Raw genomic sequence first — 20,862 nt, forward strand, 5'->3', positions numbered from 1 at the left:
GGGTTGAGGGCTTGACCCCGAGTGAGAAGAGTGGCCTGAGCATCAATCACCTCAGTACCGTGATGTTCCTACTACAAAGCTTTATTTTACGTAACATATGGCTGCTCCTCTGTGCCCCAGACGGGATATTAGGTCCGTTTCCAAGGGGAGCTGCCCTTGGGCGCGCCTGGGGCTGCACTCGGGGCACGTGGGCGCCGTTGTGCAGCCGGCACCTCTGGGCCAGCCCCGCGGCTTGGAGAAGGGGCTTTGCACACGCCGCCGCTCTTTGTCCCCGCGCGGCCCCCGTCCACCGGCCTGCGGCTGCTCTGCGGACCGAAAAGTTTCTCCCGGTGCAGAATTCCGGGCTCAGCGACAGCCTGCGCCAAGTGTGCGCACCTGTAGGAGACCCGCCCGTCCGCCGGCCGCGGTGAGTGGTCCCTGGAGTCCCAGCTTAGGGCGGGCCCGAGGGATGGGGCGGGTGGCCCGGGGCGCAGCCGGCCCAGGCCGTTGCTATGGCAACGTGGTGGGCAAACGGGCCTCAGGGTCTCTCGCTGCCGGTCGGCTGGCGACCTCCCAGCGGTCGGACCGGGCTGAACCCGCGGACCCCTCCGAGTGTCTCCCGGGACCCAGCCGTTGGGACCCCATTTCCCCCGGGTCCGGTATTTGGGGTGGTCTCTGCCCCAGTTCATCTCCACCGTCTCACCTCCACCCCATCTTGGGACGTGAAACTTTTTGAAAGTATAAAGCGAACTTACTGTAGGGTAAGTGTGTGGGAAACATCCTTAGAACTTCTGAAGGTGTGTTTCTTTCTTTTTTTAAATCTCCTAGAGCCTGGTACCTAAGTAGGACCTCATTATATGGTAGGTTTCTTGTTGCCCTTAAGATAGTCTCTTACACCTAGAGGATGCACATAGGAGGTGATAGGATGACATAAAGCGGTCCCGTACTGGCTGTGTGGACAGGTAATTTAAGCACTCTCCCTCAGCTTCCTAAATGTAGATTATAATTTCTCATAAGGTCGTGGGTTTCAGTGAACCTATATGTGACGCTCTTTTGTGAACCGTACATGTAAAAAGCACTTGAGCATTAGTTGTAAGGGATATTTGCATGCTAAAAGTGGTCTGGTGCTCCCCGTCCCATATCACCAGCTAAGGAGGACCTTCTTTTTTGACCACCAAATGACTCCAATATCCAACCAGAAAATAGGATGGTCCTGCCTTGGAAGAGGGCTCTGTGAATGGAAAGGAACATCAAGAAGTTTTGAACCCAAACTCGTTCCTTGTTCTCCAGGCCCATGCCTTTAGGCTGTGATGGATATGCAGATATATCGCACATTGAAATTTTTAGCTTGTGTAAATCTCAGTTGCACTCTCAATGAGTCATACCAACCTCTATCTAGTTTGCAAATCAGAAATCTTGGCCTCATCCTTGATACCTTGTACTTTCTTCCTTTCCATATCTAAACAATCGTCAAGTTCTATTCATTTTATCTTCAAACCAAATCTCAAGTCTATCTGAGTATCTGTGTCTCTGCTACTATCACCCTAGACCAGTCTACCGTTATCTGTTGTCCAGTAGTAGCCTCTTAACTAATCTAAAGGTATTTACCCTTTCCTTTCAATATTCCCATCCATTCTTTGCCCTGCAGCAGCAGTAGTGTTTTAACAACTAAAATTTGATTATGCTACCTCCACCGCTCCTCTAGCTCAAAATCCATCATGGCTTCTCGTTATTCTTAGGATGAAGACAAAACTCTTAATGTGGCCTAGAAGTTGGGTGACCATGTACATGACCATCCAGACCAAGATATTTTTGAGAGTAATAGAAAGTACCAGCCTGACCAACATGGTGAAACTCTGTCCCTACTAAAAAATACAAAAATTAGCTGGGTGTGGTGGCGCAGGCCTGTAATCCCAGCTTCCCAGGAGGCTGAGGCAGTCTGAGAATCGCTTGAACCCGGGAGGCAGAGGTTGCAGCGAGCCGAGATCATGCCACTGCACTCCAGCCTGGGCAACAGAGTGAGACTTTGTCTCAAAAAAAAAAAAAAAAAAAAAAGTTATTATTTATACTAGGACAAAAAGTCTAACCTGGGTCTCTGTCAGGCAAACTGAGGCAAATGGTTATTCTATATTGGCTTCTTTTCAGACTTTTGTGCCACTTTCCCTCCTACACAGGGCTGTTGCATATGATAGTCTCCCTGGCAGATGTGCTCTTCCTTCTTCTCTTCTAACTCTTATTCACATCTCAGATCAAATATTTCCTCAGGAAAACTGCTTCTGACTGTCTAGGACAAACCTGCTTAACATAGGTTCTTCTGACACCAGTGATTTTTCCTTAGTAGCACTTAATCACAATCGCAATTTAAAATTTGTCTGTGTAAATACTTGAATGATAAGCCTTTTCTTGTGTCATTAAACAGTCTCTGAAAATGTCACATAGTGGTTAGGAGCACAGGCGGACAGCTTAGATCTGAATCCCAGCTCTGTCACAATTCCTTATCTGAAAACTTATGATGCTAGTTGTGTTTTAAAATTCAGAATTTTCACTTTATCGGAAGATGACATGGTATAGACACTGTATCATGTCTAGTGGGGTCTGGGGCAGCACCTTGTAATCAAACACATTAACTTCTCTTTAGTAAAATGAATTCGCCCTAAGTAGGACAGAGATAATACATTGTTTCATTGTCAGTTTAGATGTCGTTTTGCAAATGAGTTTGCCACAGGTTTATGGAAACACTTGACTCTTGTTGGAAGCCTAGGTGGGAGGATCGCTTGAGGCTAAGAGTTTGATACCAGCTTTGGTAGCATAATAAGACCCATCTCTACAAAACTTTTTAAAAATTAGCCGGGCGTGGTGGTGTGCATCTGTGGTCCCAGCTACTCAGAAGGCTGAGGTGGGAGGATCTCTTGAGCCCCAGAGCAAACCCCAGGCTGCAGTGAGCTATGATTGCACCACTGCAGTCCAGTCTGGGTGACAGAGTGAGACCCTGTCTCTGAAAAAAAGGAAAAAAAAAAAAGAAAAAAAAAAAAAAGAAAACACTTGATTTTCTGAGATTTTTGGGTTTTAGAATTTCAGATGAGGATGAGAATTTCAGATGTGATTCTGCTTTAGTGTAACCTTGAGCCAATCATTTAACTCCTCTGGCCTCAGATTCCTCAGCTGTAAAATGGAGATGATACTAGTACCTGCCTATGTCACAGGCTCCATGTCATGCTCTTTTGAGAAGTAAATGAGTTAGTACATGTTAACTGTGTAGAACAGGGAATGGTCCTTCATCAGTACTATAAAAAGGTCAGTTCTCATATCATTTTTATTAGCTCAGTAGTAACCCACAGTATGGATGAAACATAATTTATTTGCAATTTACTTATTGTTGAATTTTTAGACTTCAGGTACAAAATGTAATAATGGATGTCTTTACACTTAAATCTTTTTGCTACATTTTTGATTACTTCAGGTCAGTTCCTAGGCTGGGCATGGGGACACATGCATGTAAAACCAGCACTTTTGGAGGCTGAGGTGGGAGGATCACTGAGGCCAGGAGTTTGAGACCAGTCTGGGCAACATAGCAAGACCCTATCTCTAAAAAAAAAAATTAGCCAGGTGTGGTGGCATGCACCTGTAGCCAGCCCCTAATGCTCAGGAGGCTGAGGTGGGAGGATCTCTTTGACCCAGGAGTCTGAGGCTACAGTGAACTTGCCACTGCATTCCAGCCTGGACAAGGGAGTGAGACCCTGTCTAAAAAAAAAAAAAAAAAAAATCAGTTCCCAAAAATGAAATTATAGGGAGGTCAAAGGGCAGGGACATTGTGAATGCTCTCAAAACATCGAAACATTGCCATACTGTTTTTCAGAAAGATTATGCCAATTTGCATTGCCACCGTCAGTTTTATGACATCCATATTAGCATTATTATTTTAAAAACTTTGCTAATTTCACAGATAAAAATGGCACATCCTGGCTGGGCGTGGTGGCTCACACCTGTAATCCCAACACTCTGGGAGGCCGAGGTGGGCAGATCACAAGATCAGGAGATCAAGACCATCCTGGCTAACACGGTGAAACCCCGTCTCTACTAAAAATACAAAAAATTAGCCAGGTGTGGTGGCGGCCACCTGTAGTGCCAGCTGCTTGGGAGGCTGAGGCAGGAGAATGGTGTGAACCCGGGAGGCGGAGCTTGCAGTGAGCTGAGATCGCACCACTGCACTCCAGCCTGGGTGACAGAGTGAGACTCCATCTCAAAAAAAAAAAAAAAAAAAAATTAAATAAATAAATAAAAATAAAATAAAATGGCACCTCCTTATTTTAACTCACATCTGTCATTATTAATATGTTTTAAGTGTTAAGAAATCTTATTGTTAGCTATTGGCTATTTCTTTTTTGTGAATTGCCTACAAAAGCTTTTTGATGGTTTTTGTGTTAGAGTCTTAGTTTTTTCTTATCAATTGTTTAATTGTTTGATTTTTATCTTCCCCAGCCCAGGCAGGAGCCACTATTCTGGGCTTTGGCTGGAATTAGTTGGATAAATTATCCCTGGAGCATGGGGCGTGTTGTTACTTGCCTGTAGGCTACATGGCGAGGTAGAAAACTTGTTTCAGAGGCTGTTTCTTGGGGGAAAAATCTGGAATCAAGACCGGGCTGATTGCTTGTTTATCTGAACTTTGAGTCAAACAGGGCTTGGAAGAAAGAGAGCATCCAGGTAGGAGGCAAAAACCAAGACAGATAAGGAAAGGCAGAGTAATTTTCAAAGCTGGAGGAGAGAAGCTGCAATCTCTTTTTTTGTGGAGACATTGCAGTTCCTGTATGGAGGACGAGGGAATGCTGGGGGCACTGTCTTGGCCACGCACTGAACCATGTGAACTCTTGATACAATGAGGATATTAACCCTTCTATGTGGGGCATTTTCCCCACAATTGCCCTTTCATTTATGATGGCTTATGATTTATAGAAATTAAAACAATTTTATGTTGTCTGCCTGTTAATCTTTTCCTTTATGATCCATTGCTTTTATTCTTAGAAAGTCCTTCCCATGAAGACAACAGCTACCTATCTGCATTTTCTTTAAAAATGTTATTTTGTAATGTCAGCAAATCAAGAGGTAAAATAAGTACAAGAAAGCTGAGTAGTGTGATGTCCAATAAAAAACCTAAAAGAGGATGATACAAAGGTGGGTACTTGTGTCGTCCTCATGTGTCCTTGAATCAAGGAGTAGAAAAGAGCTTATACTGCTTGCTGTAAGGGAGATTTAGGAAGGCTGTTTCTGACAGTTGTTTGAACTGATGGCTGTTTTAACCATTGACTTATCTGTCACACATTGTAGAAGCTTATCCTTAGAGACTTACAGAAGAAGTATCCTTCTGAAAGAAAAGATGTGTTCTCTGGAGCTATTTTCTACTTTTATTCATCTGATGATACTGTGTAGTACTTCAAACACCTCTAGTTGTTAAATACTGAGAAATAACTTCCCTGTTTTCAGAAAGAGGCTTACAAAATGGAAAATGCAATATAAAATTAATTGCTGACTTTTTTGGCGTTGTTAAATTGGTATGCCTTAAGATGCGATTCAGAAAGAATTTCCTTTCCTGCTGAACTCCACTATATATGAGTGAGGCTAATTGTGTTTTGTTTATCTTAGAGCTCTAGAATATGAAGAATGGACATCTTATTGTTAAGCTTTATTAATATATGTATTCTTAGTTTATTAACTAAAATAAATTGTAGAGTGCATAAGAAATGACTAACCTCACAAATCCCACAGTTTTATTGACCTGAAGTTGTTTTATTTTAAAAGGTTTACAAGGTGAGGGGCAGTAATTTTAATAATTAGAATGTCCTTTCTACGTGTAATGGACTAATGATCTTTCTTAACCATTGACTTGTCAGTTAAGGTCAATAAGGATGTGGTATTACATTAGAAATAAATTAAGAAAAAACAATTTTCTATTGATAAAGATAAGTTCACTTAGGAATACTATTATTGATCCTTATTTTTGATAAAGTTATTTAGTAAACAATATTGACTATTATAAACATTCATTCAATAAATATTTATGGGGTACTGATCATATGCTAGGCATAGTTTTAGAATATTGTGTTATATCTTTACTTTTATAGTGTATGTGCGAAAAGTTTGCTTGTGATTCAGTATTCTTAACATGAGTTGATAATTATTTGGAAAAACTGGCCATTTGGACTCACACGTATTAATTCAGAAACTTATAAAAAAGCCTTAAGTAAAATGTTCATGCAGTCTCCAAGGTTGAGATGTTGGAAATTGAAAGTTCTACTCTGTTACTTTGTCATTATCATGGTAGAATGCTTGTCTACAACAGAGCTCACTGGGAGAGAATCCATTTACCATTTACCAAAGGCAGTGCATCTGAGGCTCAGGTTCTTAGACTTGAATTCTTTCAAGTTTGTTTGCTGCTAGCAAATCTAACATCAAGGCTCTTACATCTGCTGTAAGGAGCTCAGCTTCCAAACAGCTGAAATATTGGGAAGAAAGCAAATGTTTATCCTTGGATATTTTTCATGGAAATCCAATTAATTTTCTTCTCAGTCTTCTTTATTTTGGTTTTCAGTTTATGGCAATAAAATTCAGCATTTTTCATATTTGTTATTATAAAAGTAAACACCAATATCCAGCAGTGATTTTCAAGTTAACTTCTTTATTACTTTTCTGTCATATCTCTTTGATGGTACATATAATATGTAAACTTGGCTCCTTTTTATAGTTACACCTCACTTTTTTATTGAGATATAATTTACATACCATAAAATTCACCCTTTTAAAGTACACACTAGTTAAACAGTAGTGACACTAGCAATCATAACTACTATTTAATTCCAGAACATTTTTATCACCCCCAAGAAGAACCCTCACATCCAATAGCAGTCATGCCTTGTTCTCCCTTTCCCTGAGCCCCTGGCAAACATCAGTCTTTCTCTAGATTTGCCTCTTATGGAAATTTTATATAAATGGAATTATACAATATGTGGCATTTTGCATCTGACTTCTTTCACTTAGCATGATGTTTTCAAAGTTCATTTCTGTCATAGTATGCATCAGTCCTTTATTCCTTTTTATGACCAAATAGAATTCCGTTGTATGGTACATTTTGTATATCCATTCATCAGTTGATGACCATTTGGGTGATTTTCATTTTTTTTTTTTTTGTATTTTGAGTAATACTGCTAAGAATATTCATGTACAAGTTTTTGTGTGAACATGTATTATCAGTGTTCCTGGGTTCTCTAGGAGTGGAATTGCTGATTATATGGTAACTCTGTGTTTAACTTTTTGAGGAACTGTCAAACTGTTTTCCAAAGTGGCTGTACTATTTTGCATTCCCAACAGCAATGTATGAGGGTTCTGATTTCTCCATAGCTTCACTAGAACTTGTTACTGTCTGTCTGAGTGTAGCCATCCTAGTATGTGTGAAGTGGTATTTCATTATGGTTTTGATTTACATTTTCCTGATAACTAATGATGTTAGGATCTTTTCATGTGTTAATATGGAAGATCTGCAATTTGTATATCTTCTTTGGAGAAATACCTATTCAAATATTTTTAATTTGGGTCTTTTTAATTTGGGTTGTCTTTTTCTTGTTCAGTTGTAAGAGTTCTTTATGTAGTCCGGATATTAGACTCTTCTCAGATAATTGATTTGCAAATATTTTCTTGCATTTCATAGATTGTCTTTTTACTTCCTTGGTAGTGTTCCTTGAAGCACAAAAATTTTTAATTTTATAAAGTCCAATATATTTTTTCTTTGGTTTAGGTGCCATATCTAAAATACACTATTGCCTAATACGAGCTCATAAAGATTTACCCGTATGTTTTCTTCTAAAAGTTCTGTAATTTTAGCTCTTATATTTAGATTCTGGATCCATTTTGAGTTAATTTTTGTTTAGGATTTGAAGTAGATGTCCAGATTCGTTCTTTAATGTGTAGCTATTCAGTTGTCCTAACTGTTTCTTGTACACTTCATTTCACTTGTTAAAGTCAACTCATCAGGCATGTTTTGGTGAGACAAAATTTGTCTGATTCCTTGTCACTCCAGTTATATGCCACCATCCTACACAGAGGACATTCCAGGCAAAGAACCATTCCATATTGCTAACAGGACTTTGGCTCCAAGTTTCCATGTAGGGATATAATTTGGTGAATTAGTGCTATGGACTGAATGTTTGTGTCCCCTCAGAATTCATATTTTGAGGTCTAAATCCCCAGTGTGATGGTATTTTGGGGCATTTGAAAGGTAATTAGGTCATGAGGGTGGAGCCCTCATGAATGGTACTAGTGACCTTATAAGGGGATGGAAAGATGAGAGTGCTCTCTGTTCTCCACCATGCGAGGACACAGCAGGAAGATGGCCATCTGCAAACCAGGAAGAGTACCCCCCACCAAGCATCAGATCTGCTGGTGTCCTGGTCTTGGACTTCTCAGCCTCCAGAACTGTGAGAAATAAATGTTTGTTGTTTAAGCCACCCAGTTGATGGTATTCTGTTAGAGCAGCCTGAACTAAGATAATTGGTCTGTTGAGGATGTAAGCTTCAAGTCTGCTTCCCTGTCTAATCTCACTTAAGGCCTCTAAGTAGACCTATATGGGTGCCTCTTTGCTGTCTTTTCTTCAGGATTGTAATCTGATTCCCACTTGACCCCTTGGTGAAAGGGAAGAGCAAAGGAAGGATTGCCCTCTCCCAAGGTGAAAAGGCCTTAAGATTTTCCTTACAGCCTCATGGGAGAAACAGGAAGGGCCATGAGAACCTTTCCACAAAGAAAACATGATGATCCTCAAGGGAAAAAAGAACTTTTCATCTTTTTTTTTTTTTTTTTTAACCTTCCATTGAAAACTCCTTCTTCTGGAATTGTGATCCAGTTGAACTGTGGCTTGTTCAGAACTCCTTTTCTTGGAGTGGAATGATAGGGAGGTGTGCCTTGTGTTCTTCCCAGTGGTTCAAGTGTGCAGTGGGAAAAAGCTTAGGATTGGTGAGCTCAGGCTCACCTGGGTTCAAATTTTGGTCCTGCATTTCTAGCTTTGGTTCCTTTTTCTATGAAATGGGGCTTATAATTATAATTTCCCAGAATTCTGAAAAGCAAATGTCATAGGTAAAGTGCCTAACAAATATGTAGCCCTTCAATAAATGCTAGTTTCCCATCTCTATGTTTTCAAATTTTCTAATAAATTTGTATAAATGCAGTGTAAAAAACTCCATAGAGTCTTAGAGTTGGAAGGGATCTTCATACTTGTTGTTATAAATAATACTTTGCTGAATCCGTTATAGTTCTTTTCATGTTTGTTCACTTGATGTATTGTTTTTGTTGATCACCTACTGTGCATCAGACACCATTCTGTCTGTCACAGATCACTGAGGGAGAGATGCCAGATACACATGACACACAGCCTGGCATGCGGTTGCCACTGCACTCATCCCTCACTTCCTTCATTGGAGTCATTCACTTACTAAATTATGAGCCAGATACTATGCTAGGTTTTTGGGATACAAAGATAAAAAGATACACTCCATGTTGAGCTCATAATCTGTTGTGGAGGGAAAAAAAGCCAATAATTTTTTTTGTTTTTTAGACAGAGTCTTGCTCTGTCACCCAGGCTGGAGTGCAGTGGTGTGATCTTGGCTCACTGCAACTTCCACCTCCCGGGTCCAAGCGATGCTTCTGCCTCAGCCTCCCGAGTAACTGGGATTACAGGTGCCCGCCATCATGCCCAGCTAATTTTTGTAGTTTCAGTAGAGACAGGATTTCACCATGTTGGCCAGTCTGGTCTCAAACTCCTGACCTCAAGTGATCCGCCCATCTCGGCCTCCCAGCGTGCTGGGATTACAGGCGTGAGCCACTGTGCCCAGCCCAAGCCAAGAAATTATAATCCTCTGTGGCAGGTGCTGTAACAGACACATTGGTTGGTGTGAAGGGAGATGGAGGAGAGCACTTCTGTGCCTGCTTAGGGGAAGTCAGGGAGGGATGAGCAAAAGGGAAGAGGAAGCTGAGGCAGAAGGAGCAGCAGACTCAAAGGCCTAGAGGTGGACAAGCATGTAAGTCTTAGAAGACATTGAGATCTAGAAGATTAATGGCAGACAATAACTCAACAGGCTAGCATGCCATTTTACAAAGAGCCTGTTATGCCAGGTTGAGATTTGAAGTCAGTTTTTTTTTTTTTTTTTGAGATAGAGTCTGGCTCTGTTGCCCAGGCTAGAGTGGAGTGGCATGATCTCGGCTCACTGTAGCCTTTGCCACGTGGGATCAAGCCATCCTCCCATCTCAGCCTCCTGAGTAGCTGGAAGCACAGACATGCACTGCCATGCCTGGCTAAATTTTTTGTTTTTCGAGATGGAGTTTTGCTCTTGTTGCCGAGGCTGGAGTGCAATGGTGCGATCTTGGCTCACTGCAAACTCCACCTCCCGGGTTCAAGCAGTTCTCCTGTCTCAGCCTCCCAAGTAGCTGGGATGATAGGTGTGCCCCACAGTCTCACTCTGTCACCCAGGCTGGAGTGCAGTGGCACAGTCTCAGCTCACTGCAACCTCTGCCTCCCGGGTTCAAGCAATTTTCCTGCCTCAGCCTCCCTAGTAGCTGGGACTACAGGCGCCCACTACCACGCCCGGCTAATTTTGTATTTTTAGTAGGGGTGAGGTTTTACCATGTTGGTCAGGCTGGTCTCGAACTCCTGGCCTCAAGTGTTGCCCGCTTTGGCCTCCCAAAGTGCTGGGATTACAGGTATGAGCCACTGTGCCTGGTGCTAATTTTTAATTTTTGTATTTTTTGTGGAGACAGGGTTTTGCCATGTTGCTGAGGCTGGTCTTGAACTCCTGGGCTCAAGCAATCTGCCTGTCTCAGCCTCCCAAAGTGCTGGGATTACAGGTGTGAGCCACCGAGCCTGGCCTGAGGTCCATTTTGTTGGATAAGACAGAAACACAATTTGTAGTTAATTAACATCTGTCTTGGACTTGCTCTTCTTCTAAGGCTAGCTTAAAAAAATCATTTTTGGCTGGGCACGCCTGTAATTCCAGCACTTTGGGAGGCCTAGGCGGGCGGGTCACCTGAAGTCAGGAGTTCCAAACCAGCCTGGCCAACATGGTGAAACCGCATCTCTACTAAAAATACAAAAATTAGCTGGGCGTGGTAGTGGGCGTGTGTAGTCCCATCCTCTTGGGAGGCTGAGGCAGGAGAATTGCTTGAACCTGGGAGGCGAGGTTGCAGTGAGCTGAGATTGCGCCGCTGCACTCCAGCCTGGGTGACAGAGTGAGACTCCATCTCAAAAAAAAAAAAAAAGAAAAAAAAGGTTGGGCGCAGTGGCTTATGCCTGTAATCCCAGCACTTTGGGAGGCCAAGGTGGGTGGATCACCTGAGGTCAGGAGTCTGAGACCAGCCTGGCCAACATGGTGAAACCTCGTCTCTACTAAAAATACAAAAATTGGCTAAGCCTGGTGGTGCATGCCTGTAATCCCAGCTATTCAGGAGGCTGAGGCAGAAGAATCGCTTGAACCCAGGAGGTGGGGGTTGCAGTCAGCTGAGATCGCACCACTGCACTCCAGCCTGGGTGACACCATCTCAAAAAAAAAAAAAAAAAAAAAAATCATTTTCTTTGTCTTTTGTCTGTAGCATTTTCTCTAAGAATCTGCTATTTTGGGCTTTTTGCCTTCCTCATTGTCTTCATATAGCATCCTGCCTAGATTAACTGCCTGTTTACCTTAGGGTTATAACCTTTCACTTCATGGAGAGCTCCCTCTGTGGCTGTATGCTTTGTCTGAAAGGGTCTATCTCCTGTTTGCCCCGGCACTTAGTAACAGGAAAGACCTTTCCTACTGGATGGCTGAGACCTCGTAGAGAGAGAGCTGTTGGAGAAGGGCTAGGTATAAGGGGGAAGATGCCTAAACCAGAGGTTTATCTTCTGTTGCTTCTGATGTTGGCATTATCATAGTCTTGCTCTGATCATCGCCCATAGTCTCTTGCTGATTGGCCTTGCTCCAAGGCTGTGTCTCTCAGGCCTCTCTTGCCCTGCCTTATTTGTGGTATTAATAACTGAGAGTTGAGGAGTGACCCAGCAGCTCTGGAGTTCTGGTCTTGTTGAGCAGCCATCCTTAATGTATCCAGTTACAGTATTCATTCTCTCAAGACACAGCCCGAGCTGGCGCTTCAGACATGAAGGAATACGTATGAAGTTCCAGATATCACTCATGTAGGACTTAGTTCTGGAATCCTCCCTACATTATGAATCATTGAAGGAACCGGCATTGAAAGAAGATTGGTGAGAGGTGAGAAGGGAGGATATGATAGCTATTTGCAAATATTTGAAGAGTTGTTCAAGTATAGCAAAGACCCAGATTTTGGTCTTGGGTTCAGGCCCTACAATTTACTAGCTTTGTTTTCTTTTTTTCATCTAAATTCCTTTCAGCCTAAAATCATTCTGTGATTCAATAAATGTAACAGGCAGTGGTTGTACTGATTAGATCTGGATCCTTGAGGCAGATTGAGTGGCAGCATTTTAGCTTTTTGAGCTCAGCCACCAGTGAATTCAAATTGTAATAGCTGTATTCATTATACTCAGAATTGAATGTTATTAATAAGCCATTCCTTAGTCCCATATTATCTCTGTTTTACAGACTAATTTTTTTCAATAGGATTTCCTTAATTGTCTCAAATGTTTCATTCCTAGAATACTTGAAATGTCTGATTGCTATAATCTCCAGAGAAACTCAACAGTCTTAATTACATTTAGTGTTTTTTTATTTGATTTGATTCTTTAGATGGGATTAGAAGTAACTTATTTCAGAGGATATGATTATTCTCTATATAACTATGCTTATTGTAAATTTAGAAAGTTTTGGTCATATTACACCCACATTATCATTATCTCGGATAATTTAGGTTATGGACTAGCATATAGTGGGTTAACTTCTTTCAGAATGAATGGCTTCATGACACTATTTTTTACTACCTTCCCCCCATCTTTCTTATCATTGTCTTTGGATAGTATTGATTTATACTTTCCGTTCATCTAGTCATTTCCATAGTACATGTCAAGACTTGCTGCCTATGAAGCAGAGGGTTCTTGAGTTTGATCCTTTCCTAAATATCTGCTTTCTCATGAGTAATGTCAGTAATTTGTGGAATTTTACTATTAGTACTAGATGCCATTTTTTAGTGGAAATATTGGCAAATTGGATTTCACCCAGAAAGTGAGGGGACTGGGATAATGAAGACCTTTAAATGATGTGAAGGACAGGTGAGGGTGTTGGGATTGTAGAAATGGCAACCTCTAGGGCGTATGACCAAGGGGACACATGATCATTTTCTTCATATCTGAAAGGCAGAAGGACTTGGCATATCTGTAAGAATGACGTAATTACATATAATCTGTAAGAAGTTTTATAAGGAGATAATTTTGGCTCATTTTGAGGAAAAACATTCTGGTGGTGTCCAATGAAATGAGCTTCTTGAGGAAATTAAGGAGTGGGTTCCCTGTCACTGGAAAACTTTAAACAGTGTCCATGTCAGCATCCATCAGATCTTATGTGAAAGAAATTTCATGCTGTGCCAGATGTCCTCATATACTCTTTGTAATTTCTAGATTCTGTGGTTGCTTCTCCACTACTGATGCTACGTTGTGGCCACTTCTCCACTGTAGGGTTTGCTTTGGTGACTTATATCATTGGTTTTATGTTTCTGAACATACTGTAGCCCAGAAGGCTGTGATGTGGATAAAAACTGTCTGACATAAAAATTTTAAAAGATAATTAAGAGGCTATATACCATGTACATATATACTTATACACATACATATTTGATATGATTAGGCTTTGTGTCCCCACCCAAATCTCATCTTGAATTGTAATTCCCATAATCCCCATAATCCCCACATGTCAAGGGAGAGACCAGGTGGAGGTAATTGAATCATGATGACGGTTTCCCTGATGCAGTTCTTGTGATACTGAGTGAATTCTTGTGAGATCTGATGGTTTTATAATCGGCTCTTCCCCTCTTCCTGCCACCTTGTGAAGAAAGTGCCTGCTTTCCCTTCACCTTCTGCCATGATTGTAAGTTTCCTGAGGCCTCCCAAGCCATGCTGAACTGTGAGTCAATTAAATCCCTTTCGTTTATAAATTCCCCAGACTTGGGCAGTTCTTTATAGCTGCATGAAAACAGACTAATACAACACCTATTTGTTTTGTATAATTGAGAATTAAACTTTTTAGTTTTGTTCTTAGTTCCCGTTGTTAAAAAATATCAAGCTATATGCTGTAGAGATCTCTGAGTATCATAAGAAAATGTTTTTTTTGTTCATCAAATTGATTTTTTAAAAAATACAGCTCTGTTAAGTCCTCAAAATAGAGCCAACAAAGAGCTTTTATGGAAGTAGGAATTAAAATTGGTGGTTTTATTGTGAGAGTATTTGAGAAAGACCTATAAATAAAATAGTATGGACATTCAATTAGTGCCTTAGATATTTAAGAATAGGAAGTGGGAGCACTGTAATCATTTTGGAAAATTGTGTTTTCAGACACACTTACTAATTGAATTGTTGAGTGCTGTATTAGTGGTTTCAAATGGCATTACAATTCATTGCAATTCTGACCTGGGGTAATAGATGTAGAGGTAAAATGAAATCCATCTTCCTGAAGAAGTACTGGTTATATGAAATGCTTAAATCTGATTTTAAAATAAAGCATTAAGTTTAAACTGCTAAGAGTTCAAAAAATACGGGTTCCTTGAAAGAAGATTTAGTACATTTAGCTTTTTCTCATTGTGGATGAAATGCCTTTAAACTGATGCAAGTTATCATGCCAATAAATTAATCAAATAGGGGAAGTTACATATCTTCTCTATGAAATGGACCCATCCTTCATGGACAGAGAGTTCTCTTTCAGGACAGACTTTATTTCAAACACTTAGAAGACTCCCTCTGTAAGTGTTTGATGTCTTTTCCTAAGTCTTTTCTGGGATGAGTCTTAGCTCAGCGCAGGTTCTTTGATTTGGTATTGTGAAACCGAAAGTCATCATGCTGGAAAAATTCCCTGGTGACTCTCTTACCCAGGCTGGAGTGCAGTGGTGGGATCATGGCTTACAGCAGCCTCGGCCTTCCAGACTCAAGTGATCCTCCTGCTTCAGCCTCCTGAGTTACTAGGACCACAGGCATGCACCAACATGCCTGGCTATTTTTTTTTTTTTTGTATATGTGGGAGTCTCACTATGTTGCCCAGGCTAATAAATTATCTCATATGCAGAAATATACATTTCCAAGCATATATGCAGAAATATGAGGTGTGAATAGGAAAATTGTACAACACTGTGTATATTGGTTGCAGAAGGGTTTCTAAGAAAATGGGCTGAGTTAAGGCTTTCTGTGTGAGGGGGATTGGGTTAAGGTTTGGCTCAAGGTAAGGAATGTGAGTTGGTGGGGAGGAAGGAAAAGGCATCCCAGGAGGAATTTAGAGGGAGGGAATGAATGAAGTAGCAGATACCTTTGCTTGGCTGAGAAGTCTGAGCTTCCAAATGGAGGGAAATGTCAGGGATAATAGGCTGAGGAGGAGATAGGGTAGATGGTGGTGATTATAATGTCTTTTATTTTTTTTATTTTTATTTTTTTTACCAGACCAACTTGCTTCCAGATTGCCTACAGCTGGGGAGACAATACCAACACGAAGACTGCAGATAACCTATGATGAAGTGCTAAGTTGTTTGCTATGGTAGTAGCTGGAATTCAGAGGGGAGAGACTTATGGCTACCAGATCCAAGATAGGTTCTGTGAACAAGGTTTTCTTTTTTTATAATTTACAATTTTTAGTTTCTGTGGGTACATGGTAGGTATATATATTTATAAGATACATGAGATACTTTGATACAGACATGCAATACATAATAATCACATCATGGAAAATGGGGTATCTGTGCCCTTAAGCAGTTATCCTTTGTGTTACAAATAATCCAGTTATACTCCTTAAGTTATTTAAAAATGTACAATTAAATTATTTTGACTAGTCACCCTGTTGTGCTATCAAATACTAGGTCTTATTCATTTGTTCTATTTCTTCATACCCATTACCGATCCCCCTCCCCCTTCCCCCCACTCCATTCTCCTCCCAGCCTCTAGTAACCATCCTTTCTAAAACCATCTAAAAATCAATTTAATTGTTTTGATTTTTAGATCCCACAAATAGTGAGAACATTTGATGTTTTTCTTTCTGTGCCTGGCTCATTTCATTTAACATAATGACCTCCAGTTCCATCCATGTTGTTGCAAATGACTGGATCTCATTCTTTTTTTATGGCTGAATAGTACTCCATTGTGTATATGTACCACATTTTCTTTATCCATTCATCTATTGATGGAAACTTAAGTTGCCCTCAAATCTTGTCTATTGTGAATAGTACTGCAGCAAACATGGGATTGCAAATATTTCTTCCATATACTGATCTCCTTTCTTTTGTGTATATACCCTGCAGTGGAATTGCTGGATCACATGGTAGCTCTATTTTCAGTTTTTTGAGGAACCTCCAAACTGTTCTCCATAGTGGTTGTACTAATTTACATCCCAACAACAGTGTACGAGGGTTCCCTTTTCTCCACATCTCCTCTAGCATTTGTTATTTCCTGTCTTTTAAAAGCCATTTAAACCGGGGTGAGATGATGTCTCATTGTCGTTTGATTTACATTTCTCTGATGATCAGTGATGTTGAGCACCTTTTTATTTACCCGTTTGCCATTTGTATGTCTTCTTTTGAGAAGTGTCTATTCAAATCTTTTGCCCATTTTAAAAATCAGATTATTAGATGTAAACGGGGCTTTAGGTTATATAAGTAAGAGCCTTTTAGGTGAGGGAAAATAGCATACTTGATGACTTCCTTGTAAGAATGTGAATGAAATGAGCAGTAAAATGAGAACATGTGAATTCTAGGCAGCTGTTTTTTTTTCTTGTAAAGCATGTGAGTCTTTGGCAAGTTACTTCTCTTCTTTGGCTTTCATTTCATTTATTTATTTCATTATTTAGTATAATTTAAATTCATATTTAACAGGTTGCTCTTAAATTAAAAATATTCATCTACAAGAGGTAAAAATATATGCTCTGATCCCTTCATCATTGTTGAAGAAATTACATTGTATTTTAAAGGATCTTCCATTTCTGAGATTCTTATTCTAGGAATTGAACTAAAGTATTTGAAAATACCTCATAAATGTTAAAATAGGGATACAAGTATAAATTGGTGGCATTTCATTTGGTATTTAGTGTAGTAGAGATTCTGTAGATATGCCTATATATAGTGGCAATAAGGGCTCCACTGAAAGGTTTAGATTTAATCAAAAACCTATACCAATTGTACGATGGTTCCTAATTGCTCTCAAAATCCATACTCTAACTGATTGTTCAGGATCTGGGCCAATCTCTAGTGGTTATAAAATGGACAAAAATGATTGAGTGCCACACATTTTAAAAGAACTAGCAAAATTTTTTCATTCAGAATAAGATAAAAGAGAAAAAGGAAATGGTAATGACTATAACTTGGTGATTTCCAAGTTTGCAGTACCATTTAAAAGATAACACTAAATAATAATAATTGCCAGGTACTGTACTAATTGTTTTATGTACTTGATTGGTTTTAGTTCTCACAGTGACTATCAATACTTCCATTTTACAGATGAGGAAACTGGGGCTTGGAGAACTTGCCTAACTTACACACTGGTCAATGGAAGAATGGAGACTTAAACCCAGATTTTCTTATCCAACAGAGCCTCTGCATATAATTATTACCTTATATATTCTTTTAAAATTTAATTAGTTTTTAAATAGATAATAGTTGGACTTGGTATATACTTTTAAAAAAGAAGAATATATAGTAAAATAGTCTTCCTTTTGCCTCTGTGGCCTTGATATCCATTTCATTTCCCTGGAGCCAAGTAACAATTGAGTATGCTTTCAGAGATGTGTGTGTGTGTGTGTGTGTAAATTACATGTACAAAAGTACATATGTGGTATACACATAGTATATTATATATAAATAAAATGTTACCCTTGTTTTATACAAGTGGTAGTATACTGTAGTTGCTATCTTGCACTTTGATTTTTTTTTTTGCCTAAAAATATCTTAGATATTGTTGTAGTTTAAAAAAAAACCATCTTCATTTTTTAAATTGCTGCATAGTATTCCACTGTGTGGATGTACCACAACTTACTTAAATAGTTCCCTATTGAAGGGTATTTGAACATTTTCCAGTATTGTGCTATTATTGCAAGTGATGCTGTCATAGGTAACTTTTAATTTATGTTATTTTATACATGTGTAAATTCATTGTATATGTTAAACAAGAAACTAGGAGATTACTATGAACATGGTGAAATTCACTAATAATGAAGGTTTTTCTTCCCCGTACAGGTGTTTGATAAATCATAAACATGTGAGTGCTTTTCTATCAGCAGAGCTCCATATCAGGCACTGTAATCATATATATGTATGGGTTTGTAGATTTCAAAATGAGGAAAGAGAAGATTATGGCATAGTTTATTGACTTGTAGTGAGAGGTGTCTGCATATGAGCAGACATTTACTCAACAGAGTGAAACTTTCATTCCTAAAGAAAAATGACTCATTGCTGCATGGAAGAACTTCCCTGGAGAGGCACTGTTGCATTTGACCTTTATTAGGATTATGGTATGATTCTTGCTCAGGAAAGTTACCCTATAAAAATGGTTATAATGGCTCTGTTACCATTGAGTATATCCAGAAAATGGGCAAAAGGAGATTTTTAATATTTGTATATAAATTGAAGAGAGCCAAAGTAAGCTTGTGTATAAAGAACTGCAGAGCAGTAAGATAGAATAGAGTGTAAATGGTATGTATACTTACACCTTGATAGCTTCTGCATTGGTAGAATATAAGGTTGAATGTGAAAATAAATGTTAATATTACACAGTACTTTGCATTTTTCCTGTTACTGAGTGGGTAATTACTATGTCCAGTAGTGGTTCTAGAGATTTTAAAAAGAATATGTATAGTAAAGAAAAATAATATATTTATGTGCCCAGATAAACAAGTTCAAGGAAGGTGACATGGCAGAATCAAGAAACATATCTAAGATTATTCTGCTTATAGCATGTAGCATAAGTAGTAAATAATAAGTAAAGCATATGAAAAGTCATCTAGGCTTTTGAACTTTGAGTTAAGACTTAGTTTGATTTGTCCTCCTAATATTCTGATATATTACTGAATTCTTGAAATATCTTTGATTTTTCCTTCTGCTAATTTTTGTTTCTTAGAATCTATGGTTAATGAATTCTGGAGTACAGTCTAAAGTCACTTTGATTATTGAAGAATTTAAAATCTTTTATCCAGAAATATAGCTTTTTAGTTTATTTGTATTGTGTTTGAGACATAATTGAATATAAAAGAGTGATACTGCCATATTTTGATAGTTGTATCATATTAGATACCATAGTGCCCTCTGCTAACTATTTACTAGACACATTTCAGGCCTCCTATCCTCCCGAATCTTCTTCTAAATGAATCTCCGTGGCAGGACATGGTGACTCATGCTTGTAATCCCAGCACATTGGGAGGCTAAGACAGGAGGATCACTTATAGCATATAATTTATTTATTGTATGGAACGTTATTGTATAGAACGTTAAATCCCAGGGAAGTAGAGCAGTTCTTTCATGTCTTATTCAAGGTTGTTTAAAGTCATCCAGTAGTCTTTTGAGAATTGATAAAGCTTTGGAACATCTATCACTTGTTTCATTTTATAGCATTGTTGTTAGGAGTTTGGCATGTTAGCAAATTTCTGGTTTTGAAGCCTGTCTCTGTCATTTATTAGCTGTGTGGCCTTGTGCAAATTACTGAACCTCTCTGTCTTATTTCATGATCTGTAAAGTGGGAATAGTAGTAGAACCCATCTTATGGAGTTGTTACAAGAATTAACTGAGACAATGTTCTCAAAGTACTTAGGCCAGTTCCTGGCACAAAAAAAGGTATTTAATAAATGTTAGCTGTTATTATTCAGTATGAGAAAGTTAATATCTGGTATATTCACACATTAAGCAGTTGAAGTGATGAAATTTGTGGCATATATTTATAGCCAGATAGATAGTAATACATTATAAAAATTTTATCTACAATATGAAAATAGATTTCAGGTTTATTGATTTCTTCTTATTACAGTAGATGGTTTCATGAACATCAAATAGTTTGGAAAGTACCAAAAGGAAATGAAGTCTTAAAGGCCTAAGAGCACACTGACTTGATTGTTGGTTGTAATTCTTATTTTGAATGAGGGAGGTCACCTTGGAACCTGGACTGTTCTTTCTTGCCCTTGCAAATATGATCACTAATATGCATTTCCCAGACATTGGTGCAGTGGCGGTGGTGAGAGACAGTCATGAGGATTAGGAAACGTCTGCTGTTTGTTTTCGGCTCCCCTTCAGTCCTCTTTTTAGAAGTCTCTCTTCATTTTCCCCATCTCAGATGCCCGGTTTCTGTTTGCTGCCCTCTGGCACAGCATCCTGTAAACATTTTCTCTACCATTTACAAATGTCAGTTATTGATTGGCTAACTAGATTGAGTTAGTCTTTTTAACACCTCCCTCTTAATATATCCCTTGGTGGGGAATCTGTAGTCTTTAGAATACAGTATAAGCTTGTTAAGACTCGCAAGGTACTCCATGATTTAGTCTCTTCCACTCTCCTCAGCCTGCATCTATGGAGATGATCATATAGTTTTTCTTTTTTAGTCTATTACTATGGTAAGTTTGATTGATTTTCGAACGTTAACCCAACCATGGATTTTTAGGATGAACCCTACTTGGTCATAATATGTTATCCTCTTTTTTATTGTAGTGATATAGTCATATATATGAAATAAAATTTGCCATTGCAACC

The 20,862-nt window shown here is 39.2% G+C and overlaps 1 protein-coding gene across 1 annotated transcript in view; it reads left to right on the top strand.

Moving 5' to 3' along the window:
- Positions 1-532: 532 nt before the first annotated feature.
- The window catches only part of STK33 (serine/threonine kinase 33), a 217,579-nt gene continuing 197,249 nt past the window's right edge, over positions 533-20,862 (top strand). Inside the window, exon 1 of the mRNA XM_026454003.1 lies at positions 533-740. The gene's annotated coding sequence lies outside the window, so the exon portion shown is untranslated. The remainder of the gene's footprint in view (positions 741-20,862) is intronic.

This window comes from Piliocolobus tephrosceles, chromosome 13 (assembly GCF_002776525.5).
Source record: "Piliocolobus tephrosceles isolate RC106 chromosome 13, ASM277652v3, whole genome shotgun sequence".
Lineage (NCBI taxonomy): Eukaryota > Metazoa > Chordata > Mammalia > Primates > Cercopithecidae > Piliocolobus > Piliocolobus tephrosceles.